The sequence below is a fragment of the Mauremys mutica genome, chromosome 26, assembly GCF_020497125.1.
Source record: "Mauremys mutica isolate MM-2020 ecotype Southern chromosome 26, ASM2049712v1, whole genome shotgun sequence".
Classification (NCBI taxonomy): Eukaryota; Metazoa; Chordata; order Testudines; family Geoemydidae; genus Mauremys; species Mauremys mutica.
In genome coordinates, this window is record NC_059097.1 from 9,495,025 (window position 1) to 9,509,217 (window position 14,193).

Below are 14,193 nucleotides of genomic sequence, written 5' to 3' on the forward strand. Positions count from 1 at the left end.
ATACACTCATTCATTAGCCTGTTCGTTTATAAGCCGACCCCCCAAGATGGTTGGGTAAAAACAGCAAAAACTGTCTGACCCTTTCATAAGCCGACCCTATATTCCAGGGGTTTGAAAACTTTGGCTCCTGGCCGTCAGGGTAAGCCGCTGGCGGATCGGGACGTTTTGTTTACTTGCAGCGTCTGCAGGCAGGGAGTCCCTCAGCTCCCTGTGGCCGCGGTTCACCGTTCCCAGCCAATGGGAGCTGCAGGAAGTCCGCGGCCATGGGGAGCCGAGGGGCTCCATGCCTGCAGATGCTCCAGGTAAACAAAACGACATTGTATTCGATATTCAATTCAATGATTCCATAGAGTTTAAAATCCTCAAATTTTGGTGTGTAGACCCATCGATAAGCCGACCCCCGCTCTTTGAGGCGTCACTTTTTTCCCAAAAAGATTCGGCTTCTGAACGAGTATATACGGTAGTTCAAAAAGTCTTTAAGAGGGAATTAGGAAAAAAAACCCTAAAAACGGTCAGCCTTAAATAAGGGTTTTATGGCATTTGTTTCCCTTGCAAATTCTCTGGTGAGAAGTAAGCGCTGAGTTCTGCTAGAAGCTTTTCCCACACTCAGAGCATCGAGAGTGTCTCTAGGTCGGGTGGAGCCTCTGATGTCTAATGAGGTTCGAGCTGCGAGTGAAGTTTTTCCCGCACTCACCGCACTGATACGGTCTGGCTCCAATGTGGATTCTCTGATGTTCCCGGAGCGCTGAGCTGACAAAGAATCTTTTCCCGCACTCACGGCAGCCATAGGGTCTCTCGTCTGTGTGGAATCTCTGATGCGTGATTAGGCTCGAGCGCCAAGTGAAGCTTTTCCCGCACTCGCCGCATCTGTAGGGTCGCTCGCCGGTGTGGATTCTCTGATGTTTAATTAGGTCCGAGCTCTGAGTGAAGCGTTTCCCGCACTCGCAGCACTCGTGGGGTCTCTCGCCGGTGTGGATTCTCTGATGCGTCAGAAGGGCTGAGCTGTGAGTGAAGGTTTTCCCGCACTCGCTGCATTCATAGGGTCTTTCTCCCGTGTGGATTCGCTGATGCTTAGTAAGGTCTGAGCTGTCCATGAAGCTTTTTCCGCACTCGGCGCATTCGTAGGGTCTCTCTCCCGTGTGGATCCTCTGATGCTTAATAAGGTCTGAACTATCCGTGAAGCTTTTCCCACACTCGCCGCATTCATAGGGTCTCTCTCCTGTGTGGATTCTCTGATGTGCGATGAGGTGCGAGCTGCGAGTGAAGGTTTTCCCGCACTCGCGGCATTCGTAAGGTCTGGCTCCCGTGTGGATTCGCTGATGTTTCATAAGCGAGGAGCTGTTGGTGAAGTTTTTCGCACACTCGCAGCATTGGTAGGGTCTCTCTCCGGTGTGGATTCGCCGATGCACAATCAGGTTTGAGCGTCGGGTGAAGCTTTCTCCGCATTCAGCACACGCGTAGGATTGCGCCCCCGTGTGGATCCTCTGATGTGTAATGAGGGATGATCTCTGAGTGAAGCTTTTCCCGCACTCACAGCACGCATAGGGTCTCTCTCCTGTGTGTATCCTCCGATGTTTAATAAGGGTTGATCTCTGAGTGAAGCTTTTCCCACACTCACAGCACCCATAGGGTCTCTCTCCCGTGTGTATTCGCCGATGTTTAATAAGGGACGATCTCTGAGTGAAGGTTTTCCCACACTCGCGGCATTCATAGGGTCTTTCCCCTGTGTGGGTGCTCTGATGTTTAAGAAGAACTGAGTGCCTACTGAAATTTTTCCCACACTCGGGGCATGTGTTGTTTCTCTCTCCTGCCTGGATTTTCGGCTGGGCTGCGGTTTCCTTGACGTATCTGTGAGGTCCCCAACTATGAATGGATTTATTCAATTTCTTCCCTGGCTGGTTTCCCTGCTTTTTCTCTGGCCTGTGTTGACTCTGACGACCTTCTCTCTGCTCACGACTCCTGGAATCCTCCTCCTCAGATATTTGCAATAATGCCCCGGGTGGTTCGTCTTGCTCAGCATCTTCCTGCTGAGGTTGGTGCTCCTCCTTCTCACTCGGCATCCCACCACCTGTTGGCAGAAAAGGGGGAGACCATATCATGATGCAAATTAGCTGCGGTGGAAGAGACCAGAAGTTCCTCATGTTCTGGCAATCTCTGATCCCTAGAGTTTCAATGAGACCACTCACGAGTCTGATTCTATGTAGAATATCAGGGTTGGAAGGGACCTCAGGAGGTATCTAGTCCAGCCCCCTGCTCAAAGCAGAACCAATCCCCAACTAAATCTTTAATGTGCTTTCAATTAAGCACATACTTCAGTGGATTTGGGCTTGGAAGGATTAGATTTTTATCAATAAATATCCATTTCACTGCAAACTCACAAACCAAGCAAAAATATTTCCATCAACAATCAAACTTTCAGCTAGGAAAAATAAGAAAAATGCTGTTGGAGAACGCAGAGTTTTGTTTAAGGACACTGACTTTATATAATTTTGACGTGTGATGGTGACAGTTTGTTTTATCGGTTATAAAGCTGTAATGTTTTGGGTGTCAACATCTCCTGAATTGTTGTCTGACTTCCCCACATAATTTCCTGCAACTGAAAATGTAAATCGATAAAAAATTGAAAAAAAAAAAGTCTAAAACCTTTAATTTTGTACAATTCTGAAAATCCGAGCGGAGATGCAGCCCAGGTAATTTTATATCGATGGAGCTAGTTCACCGTGTCCCCTGGCGCTCATAAAAATTGACCCCAAAAAAATCTTAAATAATTTGAAATTATGAAAAAATAAAAATAATACTGAGGGCTTTCAATTGCAGTTAACACACATGATTAACTCAAAAATATTACCTGCGATTAACCACACTGTTAAACGTTAGACTACCAACTGAAATGTATTAAATATTTTTGGATGTTTTTACTACATTTTCAAACATATTGATTTCTATGACAACACAGACACAACGTGTACAGTGCTCACTTTATATTATTTTTATTATAAATATTTGCACTGTAAAAATTATCAAAGAAACGGTATTTTTCAATTCACCTCATACAAGGACTGTGGCGCCACCTCTTTATCGTGAAAGTGGAACTTAACAAATGTAGATTTTTTTGGTTTGTTACATCACTGCGCTCCAAAACAAAAGCAACGTAAAACTTTAGAGCCTCCAAGTCCACTCAGTCCGACTTCTTGTTCAGCCAATCGCTAAAACTAACAAGTTTGTTTACATTTGCAGGAGATAATGCTGCCTGCTTCTCATTTACAATGTCACCTGAACGTGAGAACAGGCATTTGCGTGGCACTTTTGTAGCCGGCGTTGCAAAGTATTTATGTGCCAGATATGCTAAACATTCGTATGCCCCTTCATACTTCAGCCACCATTCCAGAGGACATGCTTCCATGCTGATGATGCTCGTTAAAAAATAACGGGTTAATTACATTTGTGACTGAACTCCTTGGGGGAGAACTATATGTCTTTTATATGGCAGAATGTCGTTATTTCATGTTATAGCAGTCTCAGATGATGACCCAGCACATGTTCATTTTAAGAACACTTTCACAGCAGAGTTGACAAAAACGCAAAGAAGGTCCCAATGTGAGATTTCTAACAATAGCTACAGCACTCGACCCAAGGTTTAAGAATCTGAAGTGCCGTCCGAAATCTGAGAGGGACGAGGTGTGGAGCATGCTTTCAGAAGTCTTCCAAGAGCAACACTCAGATGTGGAAAGTACAGAACCCGAACCACTAAAAAAGAAAATCAACCTTCTGCTGGTGGCATCTGACTCAGATGATGAAAATGAACATGCATCGGTCCGCACTGCTTTGGATTGTTATTGAGCAGAACCCGTCATCAGCATGGACACATGTCCCCTGGAATGGTGGTTGAAGCACGAAGGGACATGTGAATCTTTAGCACATCTGGCATGTAAATACCTTGCAACGCCGGCTACAACAGTGTCATGCGAACGTCCGTTCTCACTTTCAGGTGACGTGAACAAGAAGCGGGCAGCATAATCTCCTGAAAATGTAACCAAGTTTGTTTGTCTGAGCGATTGGCTGAAGTAGGACTGAGTGGACTTGCGGGCGCTAAAGTTTTACGGCAGTTATTTTTTGTACATAATTCCACATTAGTAAGTTCAACTTTCTCGATAAAGAGATTGCACTACAGTCCTTGCATGAGGTGACTTGAAAAATACCATTTCTTTTGTGCAAATATTTGTAATCAAGAATAAATATGAAGCGAGCACTGTCGACTCTGTATTCTGTGTCGCAATTGAAATCAATATATCTGAAAATGTAGGCAACATCCACAAATATTTAAAGAGATGGTATCCCATTACTGTTTAACAGCGTGATTAATTGCGATTAATTTTTTCAATCGCTTGACAGCCCTAATAAAAATCAAATTCTGCCAAGCCTACAAGTTGATGACCTAAGGGCAAAGTGCCTTTACGCCAGGGGTTCTCAAACTGGGGGTCGGGACCCCGACGGGGGTCATGAGGTTATGATGTGGGGGGTCGCGAGCTGTCAGCCTCCACCCCAAACCCTGCTTTGCCTCCAGCATTTATAATGGTGTTAACCATATTAAAAAGTGTTTTTAATTTATAAGCGGAGGTCACACTCAGAGGCCTGCTGCGTGAAAGAGGTTTGAGAATCACTGCTTTATACCATTGCTAATCATCTGAGCTGTCTAGTCATGTACCTTCGTAGTTTAATACATTTTAACTTGTGGTTTGTTCATCAAATTCTAGACCAGATCCCTCTGCGTCTAGAATATTTTAGAGTGACGTGGGAGGCATGTAAAACACGTTTTCCTTCTTTCAATCCTTTTCTAAGGGTACGTCTATACTACCCACCGGATCGGCGAGTAGTGTTCAATGTATCGCGTCTTGTCTGGACGCGATAAATCGATCCGTGAACCGACGCCCGTACTCCACCTCAGCAGGAGTAAGCGGCGTCGACGGGGGAGCCGCGCTGGTCGACTCGCCGCCGTGAGGACAGCCAGGTAAGTCGAACTAAGGTACTTCGACTTCAGCTATGCAAATAGCGTAGCTGAAGTTGCGTATCTTAGTTCGAACCCCTCCCCCGCGAGTGTAGGGCCTCGGAGTGTCTGATGCAATAACCATTCTGGCTCTGAGTTTTCTTCAGAGATCCCAAATTTTAGATTAAAAAAAAAAATGTTAATCCAGAGATCTTGTTCTACATATAACTTTATATCGCAATGTGACACGTTTTACCTCCAATCAGCACCCGGGAACCCCCATAGTCACCACTGGCATGTCATTCTGATCTGGTTTGTACAAAATATGCCTTGTAAGAAATCACAGAAAAGGTCATGATCTGCTGAAAGCCACTGCTCTGTCAAAGGACGGACGTTGCCAGTGTGTATCAAGTTATGAAATGTTGCTGTATGTTTGTTTGTTAAAAAAAAAACGGCAAACGACTCCCAACAGGAAAGTTGTCAAGGGATTTACAAGTCAGTGAGGGCTGCCCAAGAACCACACAGTGGGACCTGCCCAACGGGGTGGGAGCGATAGCTCAGTGGTTTGAGCATTGGTCTCCTAAACCCAGGGTTGTGAGTTCAATCCTTGAGGGAGCCATTTGGGGAGCTAGAGTTTAAAAAAAATATCTGTGGATTGGTCCTGCTTTGAGCAGGGGGTTGGACTAGATACCTCCTGAGATCCCTTCCAACCCTAATAATCTATGATTCAGCTGCACAAGACCACACCAGGGGGATTGCTCAACCCTTTAACTCAGCAAAGACCACTCAGCCATATCTGGGCTCATGTTTTCCAGGCACCTGGACTGAGGGTATAAAATAAGGGACAGTGGCATCATTCCTTGGCCTTCCACCAACACTGGAAGCAACAAGAACACTGAGAAGATAAAGGCTTCATGGGAGGAGAGTGGGCCAGGCTTCAGGGAGAAGTCTATGTATTAAGAACTGTAATTTTGGTGACAAAACTGTCCAGTGTAGACAAGGCCTAACTCTTTCCAGTGTGTTTAGGACTTAACTGTCTGGAGTAAATTTGTATCATCTGTAAATCTTGGCAACTCGCTTTTCCAGATCATTTGTGAATCTGTTGAACCGTGCAAGTACAATACAGACCCCTGGGGGGCACCACTATTTACCTCTCTCCATTCTCAAAACGGAACATTTATCCCTCCAGTTTGTTTCCTATCTTTTAACCAGTTGCCGATCCATGAGGGGCTCTTTCCTCTTATCCCGTGACAGCTTACTTTGCTTAAGAGCCTTTGGTGAGGGACCTTGTCAAAGGCTTTCTGAAAATCTAAGTACACTATGTCCACTGGATCCCCCTTGTCCACATACTTGTTGACCCTGTCAAATAAATCTAGTAGATTGGTGAGGCGTGATTTTCCTTTACAAAAGCCATGTTAACTCTTCCCCAACAAATTGTGTTCATCCATGTGTCTGACAATTCTGTTCTTTAGTAGACTTTGAAACAATTTGCTTGGTACTGAAGTTAGGTTTACCAACTTGTAAATGCCAAGATTGCTCCTGGAGCCTTTTATAAATATTGACGTCGCATTAGCTGTCCTCCAGTCATCTGGTAAAGCAGCTGATTTAAATGATAGCTTACAAACTACAGTTAGTAGTTCTGCAATTTCACATTTGAGTTCCTTCAGGACTCTTGGGTGAATCCCACCTGGTCCTGGTGACTTATTACTGGTTAATTTGTCAGTTTGTTCCAAAATCTCTTCTAATGACACCTCAATCTGGGACAGTTCCTCAGATTTGTGACCTAAAAAGAACGGCTCAGGTTTGGGAATCTCCCTCACATCCTCAGCCGTGAAGACCGATGCAAAGAATTCATTTAGTTTCTCCGCAATGGCCTGATCGTCCTTGAGTGCTTCTTTAGCATCTCAATCATCCAGTGGCCCCACTGGTTGTTTAGCAGGCTTCATGCTACTGACAAATTTTGTTCTGGTTACTTTTTAAGGCTTTGGCAAGTTCCTCTTCAAATTCTTTTTTGACCTGCCTGATTGCACATGGCTTTCTACCATTTCTGTTCCTTTCTCTTTTCCTCAGTAGGATTTAACTTCCAATTTTTAAAGGATGCCTTTTTACCGCTAACCACTTCTTTTACTTAGGGTTGAGCCACGGTGGCACATTTTGGGCCTCTTACTATGTTTTTTAATTTGGGATCTATATTTAATTTGAGCCTCTATTGTGTTTTTTTTTTTTTTTTTTAAAGCTTCCATGCAGCTTGCAGGGATTTCACTTTTGAGATTGTTCCTTTTAATTTCTGTTTAACTAATGTCCTCGTTTGGGTGTCGGTCCCCTTTCTGAAATTAAATGTCACTGTGGTGGGGTTCTTTGGTGTTTTCCCCCTTCCGCAGAGATGTTAAATTTAATTATATTATGGGCGCTATTACCAAGCGATCCAGCTACATTCACCTCTTGGACCAGATCCTTGGCTCCACTGAGGACTAAATCAAGGATTGCCTCTCCTCTGGTGAGTTCCAGGACTAGCTGTTCCAAGAAACAGTCATTTATGGTGTCCAGAAACTTCATCTCTGCATCCCCGTCCTGAGGTGACATGGACCCAGTCAATATGGGGATACTTGAAATCCCCCATTATTATTGCGGTTTTTATTTGTATAGCCTCTCTAATCTCCCTGAGCATTTTATGGTCACTATCACTATCGTGGTCAATGAAATAAGTGCTGGAGAGATGGACATAAATCAGGGACTGAATTTCCCCAAATTCTGTCCTACAGAGGTAAGGGGATCAATTCTGCCTCTAAATCCCGTCCAAACACTCAGGGGGAAGGGAGGTGAAGGAGGGAGCTACTGCCAGGTATCCCTCACGATGGGTGGGAACAGGGCCGACGAGAAGGCGGGGGGAAGCAGGTACAAATTACCGGGGCCTGGCGGTCCGGAAGGGAGCCCGGGGCCCGACTATGTTGCATATGTTTTTGTCTTTCTCGGTAGTATCATTATTCGTCGATTGTTTTTGACAGCCATTGTAAAAAATCGGTGAGTTTCAAAGAAAATAATAATGATATGCAAAATTCTGTCCATTATCGGCCAATATAGACTCTAATCAACCAAAGAACTACCATAGGAAGTCATGAGCGACATCTGCCCTGAGGATACAAACCTGCTGAGGACAATCCTGAACTCGGAGAACTCCCAAGGTCTCTGTCGGGAATCCCAGCTGTTTCCTTCAGCCACGGACAGGTTTCGAATTGGCTGGATGATTCCTCCCTTGGGCAGGTCCCGCTCAGGATCTCGCTTTCCTCTGAATCATGGAGATCTGGGACCCACGGGTCTTTGCCTTGTTCCAGATGGGAGATCACATCAGGTGTGAAAACTGGAAACTCTGCACGGGGAAAGGAAATCAGGTGGGTTCAAGGCCATTTCTCACAATTTTTTTCTTATTGTATTAACCCCAGCCTATTTTGACGCAGCAATACGCTGAGGGTAGCTCCCCAGATGTTCAAATGTGTAGGACGTTCTGCTTCAAGGTTTTTTCGGCTGCCGCTGCACGTTGAGTGGATGTTTTCAGAGAACTATCCACAATGACTCCAAGATCTCTTTTTTGAGCGGTAACCGCTAATTTAGACCCCGTCATTGTATATGTAAAATTGGGATTAGGTTTCCCAGTGTGCGTTACTTTGCATTTACCAACAAAGAATTTCATCTGCCATTTTGTTGCCTAGTTTTGTGAGATCCCTTTGTAGCTCTTCGCAGTCTGCCTGGGACTTAACTATCTTGAGTAGTTTTGTATCATCTGCAAACTTTGCCACCTCACTGTCTACCCCTTTTTCCAGATGGTTTATAAATAGATTGAATAGGACTGGGCCCAGTACAGACCCCTGGGGGACCCCACTATTTACCAGTCTGAAAACTGATCATTTATTCCTACCCTTTGTTTCCCATCTTTTAACCAGTTACCGATCCATGAGAGGACCTTCCCTCTTATCCCATGACAGCTTACTTTGCTTAAGAGCCTTTGGTGAGGGATCTTGTCAAAGGCTTTCTGGAAATCTAAGTACACTATATCCACTGGGTCCCCCTTGTCCACATGTTTGTTTGACCCCCTCAAAGATTTCTAGTAGATTGGTGAGGCGTGATTTCCCTTTACAAAAGCCATGTTGACTCTTTCCCAATAAATCATGTTCATCTCTGTGTTTGATAATTCTGTTCTTTACTAGCGTTTCAACCAGTTTGCTTGGTATGGAAATCAGGCTTCCCGGCTTGTGATTGCCAGGATCGCTTCTGGAGCTTTTTATAAAAATGGGCATCGCATTAGCTAGCCTCTAGTCATCTGGTACAGAAGCTGATTTAAATGACAGGTTACAGACCACAGTGAGTAGTTCTGCATTTTCACATTTGAGTTCCTTCAGAACTCGGGTGAATCCCATCTGGTCCTGGTGACTTGTTACTGTTTAATGTATGTTTGTTCCAAAACCTCCTCTAATGACATCTCAATCTGAGACAGTTCCTCAGATTTGTCACCTAAAAAGAAATGGCTCAGGTTGGGGAATCTCCCTCGCATCCTCAGCCCTGAAGATCGATGCAAAGAATTCGTTCAGATTCACCGCAATGGCCTGATCCCCCTTGAGTGCTCCGTCAGCATCTCAATACAGAGATTCCAGAAGACTGGAAAAGAGCAAATATGGTGACAATCTATGAAAAGAGAAATAAGGCCAACCCGAGGAATTACAGACCGGTCAGCTTAACTTCTGTACCCGGAAAGATAATGGAGCAAATAATTAAGCAATCAATTTGCAAACATCTAGAAGATAATAAGGTGATAAGTAACAGTCTGCATGGATTTGCTGAAAACAAATTGTGTCAGACCAACCTGATATCTTTCTTCGACAGGGTAACAAGCCTTGTGGATGGGGGGAAAAGTGGTAGATGTGGTATATCTTGATTTTACTAAAGCTTTAGATACTGTCTCACATGCTCTTCTCATAAACAAACTAGGGAAATGCAACCTCGATGGAGCTACTAGAAGGTGGGTGCAAAACGCGTTGGAAAACCATTTCCAGAGAGCAGTTATGAGTGGTTCAGTGTCATGCTGGAAGGGCGTAATGAGTGGAGGCCTGCAGGGATCAGTTCTGGGTCCAGTTCTGTTCAATATCTTCATCAATGATTTAGATAATGGCACAGAGAGGACACTTACAAAGTTTGCGGACGATACCAAGCTGGGAGGGGTTGCAAGTGCTTTGGAGGAGAGGATTAAAATTCAAAACGATCTGGACAAACTGGAGAAATGGTCTGAAGTCAATAGGATGAAATTCAATCAGGACAAATGCAAAGTGCTCCACTTAGGAAGGAACAATCAGTTGCACACATACAAACTGGGAAATGACTGCCTAAGAAGGAGCACTGAAGAAAGGGATCTGGGGGTCAGAGTGGATCACAAGCTAAATATGAGTCAACAGTGTAACGCTGTCGCAAAAGAAGCGAACATCCTTCTGGGATGTATCAGCAGGACTGTTTGTAAGCAACACACAAGAAGCAATTCTTCCGCTCTACTCCGCGCTGATTAGGCCTCAACTGGAGTGTTGTGTCCAGTTCTGGGCGCCACATGTCAGGAAGGATGTGGACAAACAGGAGAAAGTCCAGAGAAGAGCAACGAAAATGATGAAAGGTCCAGAAAACAAGACCTATGAGCTGAGAGTCCCTAAGGGTGCGGACATTCCAGGTGATGAAATTCATTGTCTTGTATCTCTTGTTTCGGCCACGGCGTTGAATGATCCCACGGGACGCGGCCCTCCAGTTGGAAGAGTGTGAGACCGCCGATGTTTGGGGCACCTTTTCGGGCGAGCAGAAGAGATCCTAAAAGAGGCCTGCTCTGTCACAGCCGCTGCTGCCGAAACGCACTTCTGTCTCATCCAGGCGCAAGACGGCCGTCACGCGGCTGCCGCCGGCGTGCGGATTTGAGACGAAAGACTCCCAGAGCTCATGGCTCCTGTCTTCTCCGCCACTCGCACGTCACCACACAGCTCCGTGCGGGTGTGAGGCCTGCGTGAGAAATCGTTTTAACGTGAGGAAACCGGCGCGGTGGCGGTAACCGCACGAGACTTGACGGGAGGAAAACCTTGACCCAGTGGCGAGGAGATCCCAGACCACCAGGGGCCTCCTTCCTGCTGCAGCCCCCATCCGTCTTCACAGCTGCAGAGCACTCGAAGATCGTCTATATGTGCCCGACCCACCGTTGGGGCCTAGGTGAGTCAGGAGCCTCGCCTCAGACCTCCTTGCCAAGGGGGAACCCTACCAGGAGTTGGAAAGCTCAGAACGACGTCGTTCTGAGGGTCTTTACGCCCCCGCAAGCCTCCCCACCGCGGCGAGGCGGCGGTCCATATGAGAGGGTAGAGGGATTCGTGAACAATCAACGCGCACAAGGGTGCGTCCTTGCCACGAGCATTGTCGGCACTCATGGGTAGCCATCTCCAGGGTTTAGAGAAGGGTAATCGAAGGCAACGGCTCCGAAGGAATCACTCGCCAGAGGCTGGGAATGGGCGGCAGGGGGATGGATCACCGGACTGTGACCTGTTCTGTTCGTTCCCTCTGGGGCACCTGGCATTGACCAGTGATACTGGACTTGACGAACCTTTGGTCTGACCCAGCGTGGCCGTTCTTAACCCTCAGGGGCGAAGATGTGGTGATATTTTGCAAGTCTGTGACGGTTCGTGTGGCGCTGGCTCCATCCGAGGGCCGGCCAGGTGTGGGAAGCGTCTCTTTGCTACGCCGGACCTAAACCCCAGTTTCGCCTGAGCAAAGGGAAGACGTTAGACTTTCTGAAGGACGGCTCTGTTCCCAGAGCGTTGTGTGGCAGGGAGCGCAGAGGGCTGGTGTGTGTGTCGCTGGCGTGTTGGGGTGTTGCTGACACAGGGCAGAGTTAAGGTTACGTCGCAGGATGTGGTGAACCTTAACTCCACATTTCCCCTTCCAAGAACCGAGGGGACGGGAATCCTTACCCAGCGAGGTCACGTTCTCGTAGTTCTCCTGCATGACGTCTCTGTAGAGGGCTCTCTGAGCGGGGTCCAGCAGAGCCCACTCCTCCCGGGTGAAATACACAGCCACCTCCTCGAAGGTCACCGGCTCCTGAAAGAGCAAGAGCCCCCCACTCAGGACCTGCTGCCCCACTCACAGCCCCACTATTCCTGGGGTAGCAGGGCCAATCACATGGCTACACAGTCAGCAAAGACCCACCCACCCCTTGCTCAGCGCATCCAGGAGGCATTAGGGGGAGGGGAGATAGACAGAGCCCCTCGCCCTTCCCAGCAGGTAGCGGGGAAAGGGTCTTCCCTTTCATCACGCACCGGCTAGTCAGCGGCTGAACTGGAGAAAAAGCCCTTCCCTTGTAGGAATCCCAACACCCTCCCCGCTGCCAGCAGCTGGAGGTCAGGGGATGGGGGCATCTTCCCTAAGCCTCAGTGGTGGGTGCCTCCTTCATAGGTCAGAGCAGCCTCTGGTTAGTGGGTTCACGCTCCAACACGGGGAGCCTGGGAAGTTTTCACAGGTTTGTCTCCCGTTCCACAAACAGGGGAATTTCCACCCCCACCCCCCATGGGTCTATTCCTAGAATCTCGGCCCCAGGTTTACCAAGTCCTAGCAGGTCCATCGCACCTCGTCCCACTCCCTTTCTCCACCCCGTGCACGGCCTGCACCCTTAGATCAAACTCCCACTTCCCGTGTCTTCTCTGGCTCCTGCGGGAACCTCCCCGCCCGTCCTCAGCATCCCTACCTGAGCCAGGTCTGCTGCATCCATTTCCCTTCCCGGGGCAGGCTGGGAGAATCTGGAGGGACCCGGGGATGTTATTCTGCAGCCTGTCGGGGGGAGAAGGGTTACTGGGGGGGGAATTCGGATCAGACTTTGTCATTTCACATTCTCCCTGGCTTTTTCTCGGCATAGACATCGACTCTCATGGTGCTCAGCTCAGCGTAGACCCATCCCCTCCCACCAGGACTAAACCCTCTGTATCTCAAAGTGGCATCCTGTCCACCCCTGACTCACAGTTCATAGAGGGCTCTGATATTTCATACAAAGCAGGCTCCGTAAGTGACCATCCGAAAGCTCCCGGATCTGCCCAAACCCGCTGTGCTGTCCCAATAGGTGTATTTGTTCGTGGGTAGGAAGTGACGAGCTTTGGTTACCGAAATACGCCGCAAGTTTGAGCGTCTCTGCTACAAAGGGGAGGGCTCTCCACCCAGGCGGGTGTTCGGTGACCATTAATCAGCAGGAGAGCGGTCAGCCAGGGGTTTACAAGTCAACAAGCACCACGCAACGGGGACCGCTCCACTCTCTGACTCGGTTGCTCAGCCCTGGGACTCAGCAAAGCCCACCAGGACATGCCTGGGCTGGTATTTTCCAGGCACGTGGACTGAGGGTATAAAATAAGAGACAGTGGCATCGTGCCTTGAATTTTCTCCTCTCCGACCTACGCCGGAAGCAACAAGAACGCCGAGAGGACAAAGACTTTATCTGAGGGGACTGGTCCCAGGCTTCGGGGAGAAGTCTGTGTATTAAGAACCGTAACATCCAAGGGGGTGGAAAAAATTACTAGATTGAAATATTGCCTAGTGGAGTAAGGTTTAAGATTTCGATTGTGCCCCTATCTTTTATTTTCTTTGGTAACTAGCTCTGGCCTTTTCTGACTTCCACTTATAACCGATCTTTCTGTAGTTAATAAATCCGTTTTACACTTTCCCTAAAACGGTGCATTTTGCTTGAAGTCCTTGGGCAATCTCAGCTCGGTTTACAAAGGCTGCGGCCTGCCCTCTCCACGCTGAGGAAGGGGAGATTGGGTAACAAACGTACGTGGGTCAGGCTTCTGACCAGGGCAAGACGGTACAGCTCTGCGGTGCAAGGCTGGGGGGGAACTGGCTGGTGCCTTCCTCGGTGTGATTCTGGGAGCGTTCATGCAATAGAGCTGAGTGATCGCAGCACCTGGAGGGGTTTGCTGCTTGTCACTAGCAAAGCAGTGAGAGAGACAGCCCAGGCTGGAGAGACAGAGGGTCACTGTGGTGCCCCAGTTCCAGGGTCTACACCGGGGATCCCATCAGGAGGAAATGCCCCGCTTGTTGTTCGGAGGGAGGTTTACACTTCAGACACTGGGACGGAGATTTTAAGTGCGGTGGCTGAGAGGAGGCTACCGGTTGTTATTTTCTGTCTGCTTATTTTGGGGAAGGGAAGCTTAAACATG

At 47.6% G+C, this 14,193-nt stretch overlaps 1 protein-coding gene and 1 pseudogene across 1 annotated transcript in view; one reads left to right on the forward strand and one right to left on the reverse strand.

The window, feature by feature from the left end:
• The window catches only part of LOC123356634 (zinc finger protein 665-like), a 638,684-nt gene that overhangs the window by 585,874 nt on the left and 38,617 nt on the right, over window positions 1-14,193 (forward strand). The gene's annotated exons all lie outside the window — the stretch shown is intronic.
• LOC123356731 lies at window positions 627-8,346 on the reverse strand (annotated as a pseudogene).